The following is a 16,128-nucleotide window of genomic DNA, read 5'->3' as shown; positions in this document are numbered from 1 at the left end:
GAAGCACCTTGTGACTCTTACAGAGGACTCAGGCTTGGCAGCCAGTTTGCCATATGGTCACTTACCATTGTCTATAACTCCAGTTATAGGAGACTCAATACCTTCTTCTGACCTCTTCAGGCATCAGGCATGCATGCAGTGCACAAAGATAAATGCAGGCAAAACAGACAGACACATAAAATAAATTCAAACCCCAGCTTCATATCAAGACTCCAAAGATGGATATGGGGGCCCCTGGGCCTCTTTGTTTATTTCTCTCTCTGGTGTTGCCACGTGGAATAAATTTCCTTTCTCTGCTTCTCACTATTATTTTGTTTCATTGATTGGAATGTTGAAGACAGGTGGCCAAGCATAGATTTGTAAAGGGCTGCCAGAGCCGAGGCTCTGACACTATCAACCTCAGAAACACTTACCATTTCAAAGAATATTTAAGATCAGCTCCTGCACAAGAAAACTTGAGGTATCGGAAATCTTAGTTCTGGACGAAGAAAATGATAGCGGTCTTTCCAAATTTAAAAACAGTTTGGACAGTTTACGTGATTGCTAGGCATGGTGGAGGGAGGTGGAGGCAAGCAGATCTCTTGTAAGTTTGATGCCAGCCTGGTCTACACTGAAGAGTTCCAGGTCCACCTGGATTACATAGTAAGACTCTGTCTCTAAATGATAGATAGATGATAGATAGATAGATAGATAGATAGATAGATAGATAGATAGACAGATAGATGTAATTTTAAAAATTTACACGATTTATAATGAGATGTGAACTGAAACAATTCTAGCTAACCAGTGGTGAAAGAAAATACAATGTCCGTCAAATCTATTAAAGACTGGATTGTATTTCTGCTCTTCTCTAGAAAACTGCATTACAAACTTGTGTCTCAGTGGTAGGGTACATGTAGGCAAGAGATGAAGAGAAAGTCTTACAGGTATTTCCCAGGCAACTAAAAACATCATTATTTTTCTGTATTTTGTGATAACTGTGTTATTTGTAATCATTTTTAAATTTTGTAAATTTTGTTGTGGTAAGTAGACATTCATTCCTGTGTCTAGAATTTTATTTACAATTACAGTATAATGATTTTAAGCTCTGGCCAGGAAAGACCAGGGTCCACAGTTAGATCCACAGGTATAAATCCGTGGCCTGGTCCTCCCTTCATAGAAGTCCTTCCATTACTCTACACTGACTGAACACAGAGGTCTTGGGAGGGGAGGCTTCCCAGGCAAACCACGGACAGTGTATCAGGAGGCACAAGCTGAAGACAGCGGGCACAGCTAGGCAACATGGAGACAAATTATATCAGTCTTGAATGTCAAACCCAGCCTGCATCTTATTCCCAGAAAAGATTGGCATGAAACCAAAACTCTGTATTAAGGGATGAAAGGATTCTTTAATCTGGGCTTGTAGACATTGCTCACCAGAGTGAGCCACGCTGGATCACTTGGGACAAAGTCTTGCGCCCTGACTAGGGAGGAGGCATATGCTCCATTTCTTCTTTCCTGTGGTCTGTGAGTCTGTATCCCAGGAAACCTCTGGATGAGAAAGGACTGTGGTACCCTAGGAAGGCTGGGGCAGAGCATAGTTCAGTATAGCCATGACAACATAAGACTCCTTGGTAAGGTCAGCAACTGGGATGCTAAGCACACATTTGTTCTTCCTGGCAGGAGGAAGGTGCTGGCCTGCTGATCGCCTCACCCCTTATCCTCCAAGGCAGCTCTGTGTGGCCAGTACCCATCCACAGACAGAAGCAGACCTCCCTACAAGGGTCAGAGCCCAAGTTTGGGGTGGAGGTGCCTCCATGACCTCTTTCCCCAACTCCTTCCTGATGGGTCCCTGGGATGTATCCAGAGTCACTGCCTGTCTCCTTTCTGGTGGGTCTCACTCCATGCCCATTCTTTGTCCTCCACTGGAAGGGGGATTCCTGGGTTCTAACTGGCTAGTTTCCTGGCCTCATTTAATCTGTCTATTGAATACCTCTTCTTGAGTCTCCCAGGATACTTCACAGGTGATGTATTCAAAACCAAACTCACTAATACCAACAATGCTACCCTTACAACATTGCCAGGCTTTGCTGTTTACCTTTCTTTCTCCCCGACCCTGCCTTACTTAGGCTTCTGTTACTTCCGGTCCAGACCGCCATCTTGACTTTGGTTGAGTCTTGCTCTGCTCGATCTCTCTGCCCAGTGAACCTACCCTATACACAGTGTCAGGTGTAATGCCTAAATCACAGACCATGGCCCTCCACTGCTCAGCCACCTGCTGTGGCTCTCCGTCACCTCACACATTAAACCCCAACCTATCAGCTTGACCATCTGTAGTCAATCACACACGTGATAATGCAGTTACTTAAAAACACAGAATCATGTGTCATGATTTGCACTCAGACAGTGGGTCTCTCTCTCCTCTCATTCATTTTAGTCAGAGAAATTTGTAAAAGGACGGGGCCTGGTAGACAGTTGGTCCTTGGGAAAGGATTAGCTCTACAACTGAGCCATTTCTCCTCGGTCATCCGGTCTAGATTAGTACTCCGTTTCTTTCTCCTCCCCCTAGCAGGCCGGCCAAACTCCATACTCACTCTCTCCTCCCTGCCTCACTCAGCCCTCTTAGAAGGTCCCCACTGAGGACCTTCCTATCATAGCCCTCCCAGGCCCGGCCAACATGTGTGCATACCACACGGTGTGCAGGCAAGCGCACACGGCACGCACAGACACGTCGCTTTGTCCACGCAGCCTTCCTCACTTCTTTCCCCTCCCCCACTCTCAGGCACTCCTCTCTCATTGTCTTCACAGTATTTGTCTGTACGAAGACTGGGAAGGAGCAGGCTTGCTCTTTCGTCATGACCCTCCCCGAACACACCAGGGTTCCATGGGAACGACATGGATTCCTTCCAAAGCTAACACCCCCAACGACCTAACAACCGAAGACGACAACTCTTAACATCGCTCCATGCCTACGTTGGGGCCAAGCTTCTAACACATGAAAACGTAGGGGAGAAACCACATACAAACCCACCTGCTGCTTCAAAGGCTAACCTTCTCTGGAAAGGCTCACAAACATGCCCAGGAATGATGTTTCACCAGCTCCCTGGGTAGCTTTTAGCCAGTCAAGTCAACACTCAACATTCACCATCACAACATACAATAGCATTTTTTTTTTTTTGGCTTTTTTTCGAAACAGGGTTTCTCTGTGTTGTTTTGGTGCCTGTCCTGGGATCTGGCTCTGTAGCCCAGGCTGGCCTCAAACTCACAGAGATCTGCCTGGCTCTGCCTCCTGAGTGCTGGGATTAAAGGTGTGTGTCACCACTGCCCGGCTACAATAGCAATTTTTAAAGTCTAGCAATAAATTTAAGAAAAAAAAAATGTGCACAGCCACATGAAAAGTACCACACACACCTTACTAAAGGCTTGGAAAGAAGCTAGTAAACTGGCTGTATTGCTCCTGGACGGGAAGGGGTAATCGAGGAGCAATGTCTAGGTTCACGTGTATCGATTTCTCTGAGAAAGTCTAACTAATACATCCATAGAGTATGCTTAGGTTTTGTTTTCCGACAGAAAGTTTAGATGTGTATCCAAGTATAGACAGAATCGTATAATAGTATAATAAATATTCATGTGAACATTACTCACCTTAAATCCTTTTTCTTTGAAAGTTTCTATTGTGGCCAAAGGGATTTAGCATACAGTTTACAATCTTTACAAGTGAGTTTACAGTCTAGGCACGTTAAATGCACCCACACTGCTGTACAGCCAATCTCCAGGTGTCTTTTCTGTTGCAAGACTGACTGACATTCCACAACTTAAGCGATCCGTCCCCATCCCCCATCCCGCAACCCCCTAGCCTCAGACACACATTCCTGCGTTTCCTATGTCTCTCAGTGTGTAGCTCATACGTTTCCTATGTCTCTCAGTGTGTAGCTCATACGTTTCCTATGTCTCTCAGTGTGTAGCTCATACGTTTCCTATGTCTCTCAGTGTGTAGCTCATACGTTTCCTATGTCTCTCAGTGTGTAGCTCATACGTTTCTTATGTCTCTCAGTGTGTAGCTCATACGTTTCTTATGTCTCTCAGTGTGTAGCTCATACGTTTCTTATGTCTCTCAGTGTGTAGCTCATACGTTTCTTATGTCTCTGTGTAGCTCATACGTTTCCTATGTCTCTCAGTGTGTAGCTCATACGTTTCTTATGTCTCTCAGTGTGTAGCTCATACGTTTCCTATGTCTCTCAGTGTGTAGCTCATACGTTTCCTATGTCTCTGTGTAGCTCATAGGTTTCTTATGTCTCTCAGTGTGTAGCTCATACAAGTGTAACAACACTGCCTCTGTCTTTTGTGTCTCGTTTATTTCACGCACGTGTCCAGTGTTCACCCGTGTTGCAGTGTGTACCAGAATTCTCTTCCTTCCTGGGGCTGAGTCATATTCGGTTGTAGAGACACACCATGTTTCATTTGCCTTGTCTATCTGTTCGTATCCATGCGCTGTTCCCAGCTTTTGGTTCTTGTGACAAATGCTACCACCAATCTTAAACCATCAGCAGCTCAGAGCCAATCTGGTTTCATCGGCAGTCCCACCGACACCCCACCCCATATACTTTTGAATGGGGTATTTTATAAATTACATTTTCTGTTTCATGAAGGTTCATTTCCAGGCATGACATGGTCAGGGCTCCAAGCCAACCAACACTCTTTTACCTGGAGAAATAAGACTTTGTGCTAGCAGGACACAGCTGGAACCGGGACCTTCCATTCCGGAAGGGCCTGTGTTTACCTTCCTGTGGCCTTGCAGAAAACAGAATCAATCATTCTCATCCTTTTTGTGGAGGTCCTTTTATTTATTCTCCCAGCTCTCCTTTTCTCGTTCCCATCGGTTTCATAAATAGCTTCTCAACATCCCCCATGGACAAGGGCTGGCTTACGCCCCTCATGGCCTGCTCAGAAAATACCTCCTTCTTTTCTCATGAGGCCAGCGGCCTTGTGTTTCCCCTTTCCACCTTGCTGGTCGGAGGATTCTGCCCATCCCTCACAAGGAGCCTCAGTGAATCCTGAGTAGCCCAGGGTCTGGTTTCTCCCCTTCATTGCTGCCTCTCAATAATTCCACGGTATTGTGAACAGGGACTGGCCTGTTCATTCGGTCAGAGCGCTCAGGGTCCAGTGATCTCTGTGATGAAATCACAGGCATGCCCAGAAGTGTGCTTCGCTAACACGGTGAGTGTTTCTCAATCTACTCAAGCTGGCAATTAAGATAAACCATCACAAAGAGAAAATGAGATGGAAGAACGATGGAAGCTCCAGGTCCGACTTCCCAAGGTGGTGTCTAGAAGATGCACCAACATTTGTGAAAAAGAGACCAGAGAGCCTGGACTAGCAAATGAGTGACTGCAGTCCGAGGTAGGGCTGTGATGACTCAGAGTTAGAAAGACTCATTCGTGACATTGTATGGACAGGTTCCACTGAGTTTGGGCAACTGCAGGGACCTGTGTGGTCAAACATGAACACAGGGCCACAGCAGCCGAAAAGTACATAAAGATGGCTGGAGAACTAAATGGCCCTGGACTTTAGAGCCCAAAGAGGAGCCTGTTAGGGCTGAGGAAGGTCAGAAGAGAAGGAAGGACAGAGGCTCTGCCTGCAGGAAAGAAGCGGTCTTCAAACCCTCACACATAGCAGAGTCACAGGCGGGGCTTGTTAGAACAAATGGTTGCCTCTGCTAGGGCTTCTGATTTAGGGGGTCTGGGAAGGGAATGGAGAATGTGTCTTCTCCAACAAGTCTCTAGGAGATGCTGATGGGGCAGGGTCAGGAGACATCCTTTGAGACTGGTCGTTTGAGTGAGAATGGCCCCCATAGGCTCATATATTTGAATCCTTGGTCCCCAGTTGGTGGAACTGTTTAGGAAGGATTAGGAGGTGTGGCCTTGTTGGAAGAGGTGTGTCACTGAGAGTGGGCTTTGGGGTTTCAACACCAGGCCTAGTCTCCTCCATCTCTCTGCCTCCTGCTTGTGGAACAGATGTAAGCTCTCAGCTGCTGCTCCAGCCTGCTCGCTGCCATGATGGTCATGGATCACCCTCTGAAAGTGTAAGCAAGTCTCCAGTTAAGTGCTTTCTTTTACAAGTTGCCTTGGTCATGGTGTCTCTTCACAGCAACAGAACAGTACCTAAGACAGAAACCAACTTCATCAAAGAGATCAGAGGAATGAGTGTCCTGATGGTGGGGACAATTCCCTAGTTAGACAAATGCCAGCTGCAAAGTCTCTCAGAACTTGAACTTTCCATCTTGAAGATGGGGTTTGATGGTAAGGTGAAGGCCAAGAGTTGATTTATGTGCATAACAGAATTATGTCTGACAAAGTAAGTGCTCAATGAATGTTGTTATCCCTTCCTCACCAGAATGGTGAGGTAGCTGGGATGGCTGGTAAAAGCTCCAACGCAGGCAAAGTGCTCGGCAATGCCAGTCATAAAAACCCAACTGGAGCAGCCTGAACAATGGGGATAAGAAGAAGCCCGTGGGTCTGGGGGTGGTGTATGTGTTAATCATGTACAATGGCCTAAGCTTGATCCCTAGCACTGGAAGAAAAGAAAAGGTCCAGCCATGAGGTGAGCAATCCAGGGCTGCAGCAGCAGCAGACAGTTCTGTGGATACCTCAGGACTGGATCAGGAGAGAACGGGGAAATGCCTGAAGGGCAAAAAAGGTAAACGTTTTCTTATGATGGCAAACTTTTTTTTTTCCCCTCACAGAGTTCCTCAGAGACTTTTGCCAATAGCTTGGTGACCAGAACTGTCACATAGTTGTCCCTAGCTGCCAGTCAGGCTGTGAAATGAAGAGCCCGAACTTTCTAGACTCTGGTGGAGACGGCAGGGAAGGGATGTGGAAGTGGGCTTTGAGAGCCAACCAAGGTCTCTGCCATGTGATGGCTCCAAGTTTGAAAGCCGCAAATTGTATGAGCCATGGGGGTTTGAGACCCATAGTTCATTCTGTATCTTTGTGATGGCTGGAATAAAAAATGCCCCCCACCCCCACCCATAGGCTCAGGCATTTGAATACTTGGTCCTCAGTTGGAGGTGCTCTTTGGGGGAGGTTATTGGAACCCTTAGAAGGCATGGCCTTTGAAGAGGAAGTACATCCCTGGGAGTGAATGGGCTTTGAGAATTTATAGTCACACCCTACTTCCTGTTCAGTTTCTGCTTCCTGTGTGTGGTTGAGATGTGATCTCTCAGCTTCCTGCTCTGGCCTCCTGCTGAGGTGTGTTCCTTCCACTCACGGTCTCTAGTCCTCTGGAACCATAGCCAAAATAAACTCTTTTTTCCCATAAGTCACTTTTGGCTATGGTGTTTTATCAGAGCAACAAAGAGTGACTAATCCAGTCCTTCCTGTGTGAGGAGCAGGGTGGGAGAGACTTGGCTACTTCTTCTGGGAATTTCCTATCACACTGTCTGGTAGGCTTATTTGGAAGCAGATCTTTGTCTCCCGTTCCTTCTGTATCTCATGTCCACCCCTAGAGTCTCATAGTTCCCCAAGCTCATGCCTTCCTTGACCATTCCTTAAACTAGATCCCAAATCTGCACCAAAGACACAGCCTGTCAGTGGCCTGGTCCTCATGGACCTTCCAGGCTAGAGGGTAAGGCAGCACCGAAAGTCGTTTTTTAAAAGTTCCTAAATAACAAGAACTGGCTTGTTTGATCAACAACAATAGATAAGTTTGCTCACAAACTTCCTTTAGGAAGAAGAAGAAGAGGAGGAGGAGAAGAAAGGAAGGAAGGAAGGAAGGAAGGAAGGAAGAAGAAAGAAGAAAGAAAGAAAGAAAGAAAGAAAGAAAGAAAGAAAGAAAGAAAGAAAGAAAGAAAGAAAGAAAAAGGAAGGAAGGAAGGAAGGAAGGAAGGAAGGAAGGAAGGAAGGAAGGAAGAAGGAAGGAAGAAGGAAGAAGGAAGGAAGGAAGAAGGAAGGAAGGAAGAAGGAAGGAAAAGGAAGGAAGAAGGAAGGAAGGAAGAAGGAAGGAAGGAAGAAGGAAGGAAGGAAGGAAGGAAGGAAGGAGGAAGGAAGAAGGAAGAAGGAAGGAAGGAAGAAGGAAGGAAGGAAGAAGGAAGGAAGGAAGAAGGAAGGAAGGAAGAAGGAAGGAAGGAAGGAAGAAGGAAGGAAGGAAGAAGGAAGGAAGGAAGAAGGAAGGAAGGAAGAAGGAAGGAAGGAAGGAAGGAAGGAAGGAAGGAAGGAGGAAGGAAGGAAGGAAGGAAGGAAGGAAGGAAGGAAGGAAGGAAGGAAGGAAGGAAGGAAGGAAGGAGGAAGGAAGGAAGGAAGGAAGGAAGGAAGGAAGAAGGAAGGAAGGAAGGAAGGAAGGAAGGAAGAAGGAAGGAAGGAAGAAGGAAGGAAGGAAGAAGGAAGGAAGGAAGAAGGAAGGAAGGAAGGAAGAAGGAAGGAAGGAAGAAGGAAGGAAGGAAGAAGGAAGGAAGGAAGGAAGGAAGGAAGAAGGAAGGAAGGAAGAAGGAAGGAAGGAAGAAGGAAGGAAGGAAGAAGGAAGGAAGGAGAGGAAGAAGGAAGGAAGGAAGAAGGAAGAAGGAAGAAGAAGGAAGGAAGGAAGAAGGAAGGAAGGAAGGAAGGAAGAAGAAGGAAGGAAGGAAGGAGAAGGAAGGAAGAAGGAAGGAAGGAAGAAGGAAGGAAGGGAAGAAGGAAGGAAGGAAGAAGGAAAGGAAGGAAGAAGGAAGGAAGGAAGAAGGAAGGAAGGAAGAAGGAAGGAAGGAAGAAGGAAGGAAGGAAGAAGGAAGGAAGGAAGAAGGCAGGAAGGAAGAAGGAAGGCCAGGGAGGAAAAGCAAGAAAGCTAGCTAGCTCTACATGACCAGGTTTCGCATGTCTGACGGACCTCTGCTCTTCTTTGAACCATTCTGTCCGCTCTCCCCCTCCCCTAGACTCGCCGCAGGTTTCTTCTGAGGACCCAGGCTGATTTAATGGCCGATTTATTACCATGTCCTCAGGGCGCATCCTGGCACATAGTAGGAATATTTGCGGTAGGGAACGGCATCTAGTTTATGTCTTAAAGACTGTTCAGTTGGCAACTGGGCTCGTATTGCTTTGGGTGTGTACTCTCTGGCTCGCTGGGGTATAAGTGGGACAATGAATTGTTTTAAGCTTCATGAGCTGTTTTGCGTGAGTCCCTCCTGGCACCACATACACATATCTTGCCCCAGTGAGGCTGCTGCAGGGAGGCGTTAACTCCCAGAGCCCAGGCAGGATCAAATATCCTGGAGTAAGCGATGTCTTGTCTATCTCTCACGCATCCCCTTTCCTTTGAAGAAACAGTGAGGAGAGTTGGCTCTTTCCACTGAAGAAGAGATGGTGAGGCTACAGGGAGCTGGACTCAGGTGCCTTTTCTCTCCTCTGTCTCTCTCACTTTATTTCTAGAGTTTTCTTTCACGCACATAAGCTGTTCCTAATCTCCAATGGCCAGAGAAGTCTTCTGTCAACCTCTGCCTGTTCTTACATCTTGAGGCTGAATCTACTAGAAAGAGGACCCCCCACCCCACCCCGCCACAACAACAAGAACGATGTCAGTTTATTTTAATTCAAAGAAACCAAAGCACTGTGGGACTTTATTATAATTTGTCTGTCAGGCTTTTTCTTACTAGAGAAAGGTGCAGCAGTGGACTGTTTCGTGGAGTCCCCCATCCGCCATTCTAGTTTGCTCTCTATGGATGTGATAAAGATCCTGACCATTAGCAACCGGGGAGGAAAGGGTTTGTTTCCTCTTACAGCTTACAGTCCATCGTGAAGGCAAGCCAGGGCACGAACTGAAGCATAGGCTGGGAAGAAACACTGCTTTCCATGGCTTGCACAGCCCGCTCAGGCTTCTTATACAGTACGGGACCACTTGACCAAGGGTGGCAGCACTGCCCGAAGCAGGCTGGGCCCTCCCACATCAGTCATTATTAACCAAGAAAACGCACTCCAGGCTTGTCTACAGGCCGATCTGATGGAGGCATTTCCCCCTGCCCAGTGGAGGTTTCCTCTTCCCGGATGACTCTAACTTGTGTCAAGTTGACAAAAAAACAAAAAACAAAAAAACTGACCAGAACACCCACGGACATCTCCGTGAGCTTTGAGCTTTGACTACCTGGACTAATTGGAACAGCGTTACTCTGGGACACGCTTCAGAAGCCACCTGCTGCCTGGAAGGCAGGCAGGGGAGGTCAGCACGACCTGATTCTTAATTATGTCCAACTGTTTCTATGTCTTGATCCACCCACAGGAAGGATGCTTGGATATGAAAAGAACCATCGCTGTGTGACTGGGGCTGTTTCTTCAGTGTGGCAGTCGGGGAAGCAGGCTGGCCTGGAGTCGGACAGCTCTAGGTTCCAAATCATAGCTGTAGATCTTTGGGCAAGTGACTGAGTCTTTCTGGGCCTCGGTTTCTCTATCCACAAAATGAGGCAGTGACTACTTACCTAGGACATCGATCTGTAGGATGGCCGCGATTGTGTCGCTGATTCATACATTGGTTGTTAGGTGGCTGGGGGTCTATGTGGTAACTTGACTGCAGGTGGGTATGGTTAGACGTACTGGCCCCAGCTGTCCTTCCAAAAGCTTCCAGGTTCTGGGCCCTGCACAGTTTTATCAGTTGTGTTCTTATTAATTCTTTAGTGGTCCCTCAGCCCCAGGTCTACTTCATTCATTTATAGGAAACTGAGACCTGTGCTTTTCCTGCTGGCATTTGATTCAGTCACTGGTTTCTGAAGGTGTTTCCTGCCACTTGAGAGGACCTCCTTGGAGCTCTCTGTCTCTGTCTCTGTCTGTGTGTGTGTGTGTGTGTGTGTGTGTGTGTGTGTGTATGCCCATGGAGGCCAAAAGAGGGCTTGGACTCCTCCGGAGCTGCAGTTACAGGCAGTTGTGAGCCTCCGAACACTAGGAACTAAAAACTTGGTCCTCTGGAAGAGCAGCAAGTGCTCTTAACTGCTGAGTGTTTCTCCAGCCCAAGCTTTTGAGGGTTACTTTCCATGTCCCCCTAGTAAGAGCAGGTGCAGCCTTGCTCTACATGCTTACTGCTGGACACTTTCCTGCTGTGTCCAGAAGGGAGGTTTTGGGGTGGAACCGTTGTGCCAATCTGACATGTGGACCTCGACTGACCGTCCACCCTCCTCTGCTCTGGGGAGCCCTGGGCGGGCCTCACTCCTGCTGGCCATTCCCCCCCCCCCGCCCCCGCCGCCCCCCCACCCCCCCCCCGCCGCCCCCCCCCCCATACCTTAGGGAAGGGGGCTGGGGAACAGACATTGAGACACACACAAACACAGACAGGAAAGCAAACGAGACGTAAACAAAGGGAGAGGGGCCTGCAGACAGCTGGCAGGAGCTGGAGGTCTGAGGGGGACATTCGCAGAGAGAGAGAGAGAGAGAGAGAGAGAGAGAGAGAGAGAGAGAGAGAGAGAGAGAGAGAGAGAGCAAACTGAGCATGCATGGGAGAGGTGCAGTTCAAGAGAGAAGTTCTTGTAGATGTAGGGGCGGATAGGACAAAACAGTGGCTCGGCTGCAGACATGGAAGTTGCACCCAGGAGTCTTCCTGCTGAACTTGCTTCTTGGCTTTCCACAGCCAGCGGAGGATCATGTTCAGAAGACACGCTTTGGAAAGCAGGCCAGGCAGACTTACAGGGACAGCTGGCCTTCAGCTGCAGTTGACAGCGGCCAGCCCTTTAATCCAGGGCCTAGGCTCCAGGCGAAGCAGGGGAGCTCAGACTCTCCCCACAGCTTCTCTTGGGACAAAGACGAGGCTCCCGTGGCCCATCGCAGCCGGGGCTGATGGAGCAGGGGATGGCAGTGTCCAAGGACACACTGGGGAGCCTGCCAGAGACCTGAGTTTGCACCCCTCTGGACCAATCTAGCCTGACAGGCCTCTGCTGGCATCTTGTGAACATGGGGAGTAGCCAGCCCCGTAGCTGAACAGTGCCACCCTCCCCACTGCCGTACCCAAAGGCACATGCTGTCCCCTAGGCCTCAGGAACGCTTCTCTTACATCAGAGAGACTAATAGCCAGATGGTCATGTTCTCCACACAGAGAGACATGGCCCTGGGCTAGCTCCTCTGGTTTCCAGAAGCCCCCAAAGGCACAATCACCTTAAAAACCTCAAGTACAATCAGAGCCCAGGGGATTCCTGGTCCTGAAGCCTCTCCAGCCTGTTTTGTCTTTCCCTAACTTTGTCTTATTTCTCTTCACCTGCCCACAACGGCTAAGGCTCCTGCTCTGCCCCTGCTCTCTTTCTGGCACGTTGGCCTACTCCTGTCTCCTAGGGTTTCAGGAGCCTTTCTTTATCCCTGGGCCCCTATCTCTGGTGGCCAACTCCGTGGCTGGCCTAGAAGGCCACTGTGCTTGGGCCCCAGGAGATACGTTTCTGTTTCCCTGTGGAAGGATGGAGACTCCTAAAAAAAAAAAAAAAAAGAAAGCCAAGTGATGCTGAGCCCTCAGAGTATAGACATTGTCATGTGAACTATAATGTTAGAGAAAACAAAGCCCATCTGTAGATTAGGAAACAGAGCCCAGGTAAATTCCCAAGGTAACAGCATCTCTCTTCTCACTACTCGTGTGAGTCGACGCGAGCTTGAGGGGGCTCCGCGGGCTCAGGTGGAGCCACTTCGAGAGCTGACACCTGTGGCATTGATTCTTGTCGGGAGGCAGCCTGAACCTCCATCAACATGGGCGGTCTCCTTCTGTTCCCATTTTCCCACACCATCACATTGCATTCTCCACATGTACCTTCCAGTGGGCAACCCCAAGTCTGCAGGGCTGAGTCAATTACTGAGAGATGGTGCTGTAGCCACGACCCCAACCCAGGTCCAGGATTCAAGGCCTAGGCACTTGCCACTGCAGCTTTAAGCTTGAGACACTGGTCCCACAGAACACCACCTCCCTCCCTTTATGTCCCCCTGCAAAGGAAAGCCAGATGCAGCAGGAAAGATCTCCATCTCCTGTGGCAAGGGGGATCAAACAGTCCCAGAAACAAAGAAAACCTCCAGCCTGGAATGGGGGTGGGGGAGGTGAGAGGGTGGGGGGATGTGTTTCCCTCGAAGCACGCACCCTCTCTGAGCCTTAGTTGCCCTAGGAAAGGGGATAATATCAGCCTCTCTTTGCTGGTTTTGTGAGGATGAGACGAGATGGCATATATGAAGAAGAGAGAGCAGACTCTAAAATGGCGCCCTGGAATTTGCCTCCTGACATCTACACTTTCGTCTAACCTCCTCCTACATGGTGTTCGGGTTGAGTGGCGTGGCCAACAGAATCCAGCAAAGAGGTGGGATGTCGCTTTCAAAGCTAGATCTTAGGAAAGTATGGAGGCTACCGGCTCAGTTACTGTCTCTTTGTGGGGAAGACGTTGCCAGGCTGTGAACAGCCCTTTGGAAGGTTTATTTGAGAAGAAACTGAGCCCCTCCTCCACAACAGCCATTTTTGAATGGATATTATAGCCACAGTCAAAGAAGCCTGCAGCCCCAGCCCCTGGCCAGACTTACCCAGCCTAATCACTCCTCAGTTCGCAGCCTTCAGAAACTATGTGACATAATACACACGTTTTAAACTGTTGTTTGTGTAGCAATAGATATGCACAAGATAAGCATTTGGTCAAAGTTATCTATTTAATCATTATTAATATTAATAAGCATTGGAATTCCTAAAGAATAATCAAGTAGGTCCTAACACTGAAAATCAATGTAGGCTGGATGTTCTGGTTTTCCTTACGCTGCGGTTGATAAGGCCTTCTCAGGAAAATCAATTTAGGGCAGGAAAGGGTTGGTCTATAGCACACTTGCAGGGCACAGTCCATCATGGAGAGAAGTCAGAGCTGGGTGGGAAAGGAGGAATGCCTCTTACTGGCTTGCTCTCTGACCCGTGCTCAGTCCAGGCCACAGTGGGCTGGTCTCTACCACAGCAATTATCAGGCAAGGCAATCTCTCCTAAACACGGCCGTAGCCTAATCTGAGACTTCCCCAGATGATTGCAGGCTGTGGCAAGTTGGTAACTGGAGCTAACTAGGGCACGGGGAACGGTGGCTCTCACTTGTAATCCCTGCCTTTGGAAGGCAGGGTTTCCGCCATTTGGAGGCCAGCCTGGGATATAGGGTGAATTCCATGCCAGCCTGGGTCACAGAGTGAGACCCCCATCTGGGACAACAACAGCAATGAACAAACAAACAAAAAATAAAACAAATAAACAAAACATCAAAGAAAACTAGAATGAATGTTTATCAAAACCCTCTATTCTTCAAAAGATCTTTCTTGTCACCTAAGACCTAGCTTTGAAAGTGACATCCCACCTCTTTGATGGATTCTGTTGGCCATGCCTCTCAACCCGAACACCGTTGTAGGAGGAGGTTAGATGAAGGTGTAGATATCAGGAGGCAAATTCCAGGGTGCCATTTTAGAGTCTGCTCTCTCTACTTCATATATGACATCTCGTCTTAAATTCTAACTATGTCAGATTTCTATTAAACACACATGGTCTCAGTTATACAGTTACATGGAAATAGAACTTTTGGACATTAGTTCATATCTTAGAGGAGACAATTTTGTTGAGAGAAATCACTTTGATGGTGTATGAGGCTGAAAGAGATCTGCTTTTCCAGTAGAATGGCAATTGGCCTTATGTGGCAATTTATATTTATACTTAAATAAATTTATAAAAGGGAAATATCCAGTTACCTAGCTGTACTCGCTGTGTGTCTACTGTTCCAAATGCACATGGGTGGCCATGGATATTTTCATCGCTGCAGGAAGTTCCTTCCCATGTGCTGGTCTGGATGCTTAGCAGGTTCTGAATGTGTGGCTTGTGTAGAGCATAGGGCTCTATGTGTGTCCTAGGCCCTGTCCCCCTCCCAGCAGCTCTGAGGCAGGAGAAACTGAGTCCTCTGTTCTGGCATGCACAGCCCAGAGGTGCAGCAACTGGTCCTGGGGAGAATGTCCCACTGTATGTGTGCCCATCACTGCAGTTTCTGCTGCCTCGGTCCTTGGTGTTAATAGTTGGTTGTTCGATTGCCACGGTTGAACAGCTGACACTTCAAAACCGTCCAGAACGGAGCTCAGTCCCATTGCCTGTCCCCACCAGGGACTGTGTTTCATGCGTGGCACTGCGGCCCTTTCTCCATTTACATGTCTACCGACTGTTCACTCAGGTTGAATTATCTTAATTAAGCCTTCGAGACTTTGTCTGCTCCTGCTCCCTTCCGCCAGCGTTTGCCTCAAGTCCTCCCCTCTGTGGTTCAGGTGCTCTTAGGGATACCATACTTTGTGGAGGGGCAGCTATGGAGTATGCAAAGGGCTTAGCACAGAGGACAGAAATTCAGAGCCTGCAAGGAGACCGGATCATTTCTTACAAGGTAGGTATCTGAACACAAGTGCCAGGAAAAGGTGAGCGCCCCACCCCCCCAGGAATCCTCTCATCCCTTCGGGCTGTCCCATTGTTCTCCTGTAACTTCCAATTCTACTAACACTCATTCATTCACTTATCATTCATTCCGAAGCCTCCACCTTGCTGAAGGCCCTGACCTGGACTCTGTGATACCAGATCCAAATATGGAAAAGAGGTGTGCCCTGCCCTCTGAATGCAAAGAATCCATTAGACAAGGTGAGCAGTTAGAAGACATGCCAGAGAAGCGAGGCTCATTATTTTTGTACTTCCATTTTACCTGATCGAAGGGGGGGGGGGGGCTGGGGACTTACCTGGGACACTGATGAAGCCAGCAATCAGGCAACAGAGATAGGGTTCAAGGCAATGCACAGAACCAGAGGCCCTGCTACTGATCCAGGAGGGGTATTTAACACTAGGTACCTAGACGAACATAATCTAAGTGGCGGTCTTTGAGGAGGGAATTTGGGAGCCATGCTCAAGAAACATCTTTCAGAAGACCCTTGCTAGCCCATAATAAAGAAGCTGGTCCAGGAGTCAGAACCCGAGGATAGGAGCAGAGCGAAGAGAGGTACACGGCATGGACACAGGTTCCTGTCCAGCTGGGAGCAATAGGGGCTCCTCTTCTGGGCTTAATTCACTTCCTGGTGCAGGCAGATGGGGGCAGGGGGTAAGAGGAATAGCTCTCTGTCACTGTTCTTTTCTTCTTTCCTTCTCACCTACAGATCTACACGGCGGCGACAGAGCGCAGAAGCGGAGCCAACAGTGAGATCACCC

Source organism: Peromyscus californicus, unplaced genomic scaffold, assembly GCF_007827085.1.
Source record: "Peromyscus californicus insignis strain IS unplaced genomic scaffold, ASM782708v3 Scaffold_16__1_contigs__length_79575227, whole genome shotgun sequence".
Classification (NCBI taxonomy): domain Eukaryota; kingdom Metazoa; phylum Chordata; class Mammalia; order Rodentia; family Cricetidae; genus Peromyscus; species Peromyscus californicus.
This window is presented reverse-complemented; position numbering follows the sequence as displayed.